Source organism: Chrysochloris asiatica, unplaced genomic scaffold, assembly GCF_000296735.1.
Source record: "Chrysochloris asiatica unplaced genomic scaffold, ChrAsi1.0 scaffold00244, whole genome shotgun sequence".
Taxonomy (NCBI): domain Eukaryota; kingdom Metazoa; phylum Chordata; class Mammalia; order Afrosoricida; family Chrysochloridae; genus Chrysochloris; species Chrysochloris asiatica.
In genome coordinates, this window is record NW_006408762.1 from 3,398,787 (window position 1) to 3,407,479 (window position 8,693).

The 8,693-nt window shown below is 35.4% G+C and overlaps 1 pseudogene; it reads left to right on the forward strand.

The window, feature by feature from the left end:
* Positions 1-244: 244 nt before the first annotated feature.
* Positions 245-6,066, forward strand: LOC102842310 (annotated as a pseudogene).
* The last annotated feature ends 2,627 nt before the right edge of the window (positions 6,067-8,693 follow it).

Consider the following 8,693-nt stretch of genomic DNA (forward strand, 5'->3'; position numbering starts at 1 on the left):
ACATGTGGTAAACTGCTGGTCGTCAGCTTTGAACAAAGAAACACAAAGATCATATTCCTAGGAATGAGGCAGATGGTTGGTAAAGAAAAGAGGCTTCCACTTCAGAAAAAAAAAAAAAAAATTGGGGAATAAAATCCTCCCAATACTACAAGTGCATCTCAAGAAAGAATGACAGGTCAGGGGCGGAGGAACTGGAGGTACTCTGCGGACTCGGCTTGAGGCCTCTAAACAGAACGTTTTCATGATGTGGAAGGTTTCCTTCAAGATCACGCTGATGTCGGATCCGCGGCTGCTATACAAAGTACTCAATTTTCCTGAAAGTACACCTTTCACAGCAGTCTTAAAAAGTTTGCAGCAGAAGAAGTTAAAGTTTCTGCAGTAACAAGTGCGATTATTACAAATGATAGAATAGGAATAAATCCTGCACAGACTGCTGGAAATGTTTTTCTAAAACATGGGTCGTTTTGGTTAATGAAACATGATTACTATGTTTATTTGATCTCTCAGAGTGTTAGGAGATGAAAAGAACACAACTGAAACATAATTATTAGACAGTTTCTACGTATAAAGAGCAGTTCATACAAGTCTAAAAAAAAGGGGGATTAACTGTACCTAGCATTCTATTCTTTCTGAGGTGATTAATGTATACTTTGCGTTATGTTGTTGTTAAATGTCTTCAAGTTGGTTCCAACTCATAGCAACCCTATGCAGGGTTTCTGAGGAGTAGCTATTGAGTTTTAAGCAGCTGGTGGTTTGCACCAGCTTGTGGTTTGTACTCCAGTGCTTATCCTACAACACCACACCAAATTCAACTATTAATGGTATGTTTATATAATGATATGTGATCAATGATTTTAACTGTAACACACTTATCTCTTCAATTTTATACATCAGAACCATTGCCTTTGTACCTACATAGCTACATAAGTAGTAGCTTTGTCTAGCAGTAGCTACCTGAATGCATAAGCTTTAGCATTCACTAGCTACAAAATTCTGCTAGTTCAGCTTTATTTCAGATATGACACAAGGAACACACAAGACCATTTTACTGGATATAGCACAAGAGACACTCAGCAAAAATTATCACTTGGAACACTGATAGAAAGAAAATGAAATTATCAGACAGATAAAACCAAATATGATGAAAACTCAGGCCAAAAGAGTTGAGCTACGTACAATAACTTTGAGTGATGAACAGAGGTATTCAGTAAGAAGGTTTCCCTAAAACAAATCTTATCTTATTAAGTATAAATAATAATTATAACATATTCCTGTTATTTAGGACTTGTACTCTGAGTTTGTTTGTACTGATTAAGGAAACTGCTAGAACCTATAGATGTTACCATATAAGGGAAAAAGTTATTTTTCAAAATAAGCTAAGATTTATGAGATGAGGGGATTATCCTGGATTATCCATGTGGGCCTTAAATCTAGTGGCAAGTGTCCTTATAAGAAAGAAAAACAGGGAAATTGCACAGAGACAACAGTAGAAAAGGGTGTCTGACAAGACACAGAAATTAGTGTGATGCAGTCAATAAGCCAAGAAATGCCAGCAGCCACTATAGCTGAAAGAGGAAAGGAATGCATTATCCCCTACAGACTCTGAAGAGAACATGGCCCTATCAATATGTTTATTTTAACCCAATAACACTGCTTTCAAATTTCTCCAGAACAGTGAGGGAATTTTTTTTTTTTTTTTTTAGATTAGACCACCAAATTTGTGATAATTTGTTATGACAGACACAGGAAACTAATACAAATATCTTGCACAAACGAGAGCTGTCTGGGTGCTAATTTACTACTCAAGGATGTAAACAAAGAAACAAATTATAAAAGGAGCCAAAGCTGAGATCCCAGCTAAGGTAACACCCTAAAACATTTCCTGCTTAAATATGTGATGATGGTAGTAGAAGAAACCAGAATGCTCTGGATACTTGTTATAGTCCCAAAGGATTAATGTAAAAATTCCATAAAATGGCTGTAAACTCAAAATGTCACATGCCTCTGGCTCTGAAAGGTAAGCATTACACAACTAAGTGCACAGTCAAGTGGACAGTTCAAACCCACCAGCTGCTTCTTGGAATTCTTATACTGGTTCACTGTGAGTCAGAACTGACTCCATTGCACTTAACCACAAAATTCAAAATAAGGAAATAATCCAAACTGTGCATTGTTTCCATTGCTATGACTTTTAGCTTACAATATTCCTTCTTATATTACAATGCAATGTCCTGTTCTTCCTGGAAGAACCCTATATGTGCATAAATAGTTATTTTTTTTTTTCTCAATGGCAGGTATCAAAATAACTTTTTTTCTTTGAAGACAGTTTTTCAAGAAAAATCTGTTATGGCCTTACTATTTTTTCTCTGAACATAGTTTTCCAATAATGTGGGTTATGGCTTTTAATAAAAATTGTTATTATGAACTACATGAAGAAAAGCAAGGAGTAACTTAAGGTGATTGAAGAAAGTATACTGTACATGTTTAAAACTAGCATTGGTTGAAGATGTTGCCCTGGAACCCATGACATAGCATTAGTATGTCTTCCAGAGGTAATAAAACTGAGACAATATACAGGTTTATTTGCTTTTATTTAATTAATAGATTGTTTTATTGATGCTATGATACCTCAAAACCAGTTCAAATTCAGAGACACTAAGGCTTATATGAGTTATGGCCATGCGCATGGTGCAAAATCCTCTCTTAAGTCATTGCTTCCACTAAACACCTGGTGTGGCACTGTGGATTAATGTGCCAGACTGCAAAGCTGTTTGAACTGCAAGGTTGGTGGTTCAAGCTCACCAACCACTCCTCAGAAACCCTATATAAGGCAGCTATGGGTCAGAACCAACTTGATGGATTTTAACAACAAAAACTAAACACCTACCTACACATATCAACAACATACATCACACAGTGAACAGCTGATTATAATATTAAACTCTTCTTAGCTACTCTTTGGATTCACAATCAAGATGGCAGATAGGGTAAACGTGCTGTGAGGAGCTCCATCAATAACAACACGGAATACCGGGCCAAGAAGGATCAGGGGATGGTGCTGGAACTCTGAAACACATATAAAACTATGTTTGGAAGATTGGAGGGCTTACAGCTGGGTAATTTGTAGGAGAATCCAGAAATGCATTGTTTTCTAGTTCAAGATGCTCAGCTGTTCCCGGAGCCGCCATCTTGGGAGAGAATATCTTGATTGTATCAGGATTAATATAGAAATTTAAAGTGAAAGTTTCAACATAAAACCAAATGGCCACCACTCGTCTGTCTGTCGTGCTGTGGTGGCTTGAGTTGCTGTGATTCTGAGGGCTATGCCTCTGGTATTTTAAATAACCAGCAGTGTCACCCATGGTGGACAGGTTTCAGATGAGCTTCCAGACAAAGACAGACTAGGAAAAAAGAGTGATGAACTACTTCAAAATCATTAGTAACTGAAAACCTTATGAATAGTAGAGAAACACTGTCAGATACAGGGCCAGAAAATGAGCCCCTTAGGTTGGAAGGCACTCAAAATGCGACTGGGGAAGAGATGCTTCCTCAAAGTAGAGTTGACCATGAAGATGTGAATAGAGTTAAGCTCATGGGAGAAAAGCCCACAGAACCTTCATTTGCTGATGGGCCATAACTCAAAGTGAAGAGAAACAGCTATAAACATCCAATGAAAATCAGAACACAGAATGTACGAAGTATGAATCTGGGAAAATTAGAAGTTGTCAAAAATGAAATAGAAAGCATCAACATTAATATCTTAGGCATTATTGAGCTGAAATGGACTGGTATTGGCCATTTTGAATCTGGCAACCACATGGTTTACAATGCTGGGAATAACAAATTGAAAAGGAATGGTATTGCATTCATCGTCAAAAAGAACATATCCAGATCAGTGATAATGTACAACGCTGTAAGTGATAAGATAATATCCATGTGTTTATAGGGAAGCCCAGTTAACACCACTATTATTCAAATTTATGTATCAACCCCTAAAGCCAATGAGGATGAAATAGGAGAATTCTACCAACTTCTTCAATGTGAAATCGATCAAACATGTAACCAAGATGTATTGCTTATTACTGGTGATTGGAATTCAAAGGTTGGGAGTAAAGAGGAAGGACCAGTAATTGGAAAATATGGCCTTGTTGATAGAAATGATGCTAGAGAACGAATGATAGATTTCTGCAAGACAAATGATTTGTTTATTTCAAATACCTTCTTTAGACAGCATAACAGATGACTATACACATGGACCTCACCAGATGGAACACATAGAAATCAAACTGACTACATCTGTGGAAAGAGAAGATGGAAAAGCTCCATATCATCAGTGAAAACAAGGCCAGGGGCAAACTGTGGAACAGACCATGCAAATTCAAACTGAAGCTGAAGAAAATGAAAACAAGTCCACAAGAGCCAAAATATGATCTTGACTATATCCCACCTGAATTTAGAAATCATCTGAAGAACACATTTGATACAATAAACACTAGACCAAAGACCTGAAGAGTTGTGGGATGACATCATATGTGAAGAGACAAGAAAGAAGGAAAAGGTCAAAATGAATGTCAGAAGAGACTCTGAAACTTGCTCTCCAGCATAGAGATGCTAAAGCAAATGGAAGAAATGAGGAGGTTCAAGAGCTGAACAGAAAATTTCAAAGATCAGCTCAAGAAGACAAAGCCAAATACTATAATAAAATATGCAAAGATTTGGAGTTGGAAAACCAAAAAGGAAGAACACGGTCAGCATTTCACAAGCTGGGGGAACTGAAGAAAAAATTCAAGCCTCGACTTTCGTTATTAAAAGATTCTCTGGGAAATTATTGAATGATGCAGAATGCATCAAGAGAAAGTGGAAGAAATTCACAGTCATTGTACCAAAAGGAAATGGTTAATGTTCAACCATTTCAAGAGGTAGCATATTATCAAGAGCCAATGATACTTAGGGAGGAAGTCCAAAGTGTATTGAAGGAATTGGCAAAGAACAAGGCACGGGCATTGTTAGAATCAAAATTGAAATCTTTCAAGAAAGTGAGGCAGCACAGGAGGCTCTCACTCAACTCTGCCAAGATATTTGGAAGACAACTATCTGGCCAACAGATTGGAAGAAATCCATATTTGCGCCCATTCCAAAGACAGGTAACCCATCAAAATGTGGAAATCATCAGAAAATCTGTAAAAAAATTACAATTTGTAAAAATTCCTCATGTGATTATGAATTATATATAAAGACGCAAATTGGCTAGGCACTAATGTTATTTCTCTGACTAGTGCTTATCAAATTCTAGCATGCATATGAATCACCTAGAAATTTTGTGAAAATGCAGATTTGATTCAGTAGTACCGGCTGGAAACTGATATTCTACATTTATTTCAATCTCCCAAATAATACTGCTGCTGATTGCTAGGGCTGCATTTTTCAGTAGCAAAAGTGAAAATCATCATTGTTTCCTTATTTTGAGAAGATCATTATATCAATAAATTAAATAAAACACACTGCACTTACTATAGAAGACTGTTCTTAACAAAAGGCATCTGGATTGCAGAGCCTCTGGCTGTCCCAGGCCCTACCCAACTACCCCAGGACCAAGGAAAATAATATTTCACCACAGCTATGACCAATTTATCTGCATACCATTGTACACAGGTTACAAATCTTTAAGTAGATACATACATTTCATTACCAATATCAATTATAGATGAAACAAATATCAAAACTATATGAATGGGAGAACATTGAAATTACAAATGTGGGGTCAAATGGGATCCAGGTTATCAGCAGGTAGCTCTATCCATAAATAAGGACATGTAGGATATTCAAAATCTGAAGAACCTTTGTTAAAGGAAACAAAGGGAAGAGTAAAAGTTCAAGGTAGATTTGAAATAGTTACTGATTTCAAACCTTTAACCTTTAAACTGGCTTCCCATCATTGCTCTAAACAGTTTAAGGCTCTTTAGGACATGTTTGCAAATCTACCCTAGAGAAATACTCAGCTATTTACAAAACCATGTAAAAGTGATAAGAAGGACTGGATACAGGGGAAATTTTTCACAACATTGAAAGATTTACTGGTGCATATGTATATACTCTGAAACTAGAAGAAAGATGTAAATGAATATGCTTTTGGCTGTAACACATAATAGCAATGAAATACCTTTTATTACTTTCTTGGTTTCATGGTTTAAAATTGGTTTCAACGTGTTAGGAAAGGTAAAATCTTCCACTGTGTAGTTAAATGTTCCCCTACTTAATGGCCTATAAATCTTATGCTTAATTTCTTTTTATGAAAGGTAAAATAAAATTACTGCTGGCACCAGCAGGGTTTTAAATTTTTCATTTGGACAAAATAAGATGAAAGGTTAAGGATAAAATTTTAAATAGTGACTGATTCTAGAAAATGCTGACCATCCTCCAAATGCTAGGCTCATAAAACCTCGTGCAAATAGCTACATAGTAGTACTGTATCTTTTGTGTAGACCCAGTTTTAATGCCATGAAATTAATCTGATCAGAGAAAGATATGTGTGCTCCAAGATCACTATGGCCAATTTTATCAATAATTGAATCATATAATTTTGTCTTTTTGTTTATAGTCTTTGCTGTCTCAAAGTAGGTAAAATCATATGATTGTAGTGTTCAGATTACAAAAGAATCTTAAAACACACAGTTACTGTTTCTTATTCATGAAGAAACTGAAGCCCAAATAGTCTAAGTGATTAGTCTTAGATCATATAACTCAATAATAACCAGCATTAGAATCAAGCTCTCTTGATTCTTCGTTCAGTGTTCTCTGCCTTATACGAATATATCAATTAATATTTTAAATATAATTTCAGAGATATATGTGGCACTATAGATGTGTATAAGCACTTGACTGTGAATCACAAGGTTCAAACCTAACAGCTCCTCGTTGGAAACCCTATACAGAGTTACTATTTGTTGGAACAACATAAAATAGTGAGCCAGAATCACCCTGTGCATAATAAGCTAGTCCCTGGTACAGTACTATTAAAAGGTTACCATTCTTTATCAGGTATCTAAAAGACAGGTAAGTCCTAAACTATATGAGGAAGTGGATATTTGTAAGATTGTTTGACAAGGATTTCAAACAGTAATTGAGTCACTGTGGGTATCTTTTCTTGCATAAATCTATGTACTTGAATTATTTATAAACTTGGAATTCCTTAAGAGTGGGAACTGATGGATGAGTGGAAGTGATCTTAATAAATAAAAAATAAAAAAAAATCCCATTCTAGGTGATGATTCATGTCCTGAAATTTCTCTTCCTCTGATTTCTCTGCCTATCAGTCGATTACTGCAAAGGCCACTACTGAATGGGTCAACATCATTTTGTTGACTTTTTTTAACAGTGTTAAGTCATGCTGCTCACAATTTATAAAATATAAGAAAAAATAAAAATACTTTCCAACTATGAGGCTTTTTTCCCTCCATTATTATCATTTAAAAGAATTAGCTGTAGTTCTTCAGAAATTTAAGGAAATTATGGGATTATTTGATTTTACAACATCACTCTCAAAAATAGCCTTGGACATGTTAATTTTTAAAATTAAATCTAATTTTAAGGAATTTCAGAGGCTATATTTGTTTATAGCTTACAGTGTTTAAAACACATTCATTAAAATGGTCTCCATTAAAAACCATATGTTGTTGTATACCCCTGAATTGGTTCTGACTCATAGCTACCCTGTATAGGGTTTCCCAGAGCAATTGGTGGGTTTGAACTAATGATATTGTGTTTACTAGTCCAGTGCTTACCATATAACAACACACCAGGGCTCATTAAAAAAAAAAAAAAATCTCTACAAAAGTAGCATATCATTAGTATGGACTAGTTTCTCAAAGGGAATTTCTCCCTTTATAAAAATGACACACTGACAGATGATTGTCAGTATATCATAATAAGCATGTACATTGCTGTGATTCTGGAAGGTATGCCATCAGTATATCAAAGAGCAACAGGGTAACCCATCGTGAAAAACACAGTTCTTCAATTATTCTACTACTATTCCACTATTTGGACGTGTGCATTATTTCTTTCGCAATTACATTGCTTTTGCCATGCCCACAGATTTTGGTATGTTGTGTTTTTGTTCTCATTTGTTTCTTGGAACTGTGCAAATTCATGATGTATTTCTTCTATTACACAGTAGCTATTAAGCAGGGTGTTTTTCAGTTCCTATGTAATTGATTTTATTTCTTTAGTCTTCCTATTGTTGATTTTTAATTTTATAGCATTGTTGTCTAAAAAGATGCTTTGTAGTATTTGATGTTTATAAATATATGGAGAATTGTTTTGTGGCCTAACACGTGGTCTATTCTAAAGAATGTCTTTCTCCCGCGGAGCAGCTGGTAGTTTTGAACCGCTGACCTTAAGGTTCGCAGCCCAATTCGTAACCACTACGCTACCAGAGCTCCTTGTGTACTGGAATAGAATGTGTATTTTGATGTTTATGACTTGAATGCTCTGTACATATATATGAGTTCAAGTTGGTTGATTGAGTTGTTTAGTTCCTCTGTGTCTTTGTTGAGTTTCTTTCTGGTTGTTGTATCCTTTTTCAAAAGTGACTATTATTGTAGATTTGTCTATTTCTTTCATCATTCTCATATATTGTGTGGCTCTTTCATTGGGAGTGAACATATTTATTATAGCTAAGTCATCTTATTTAA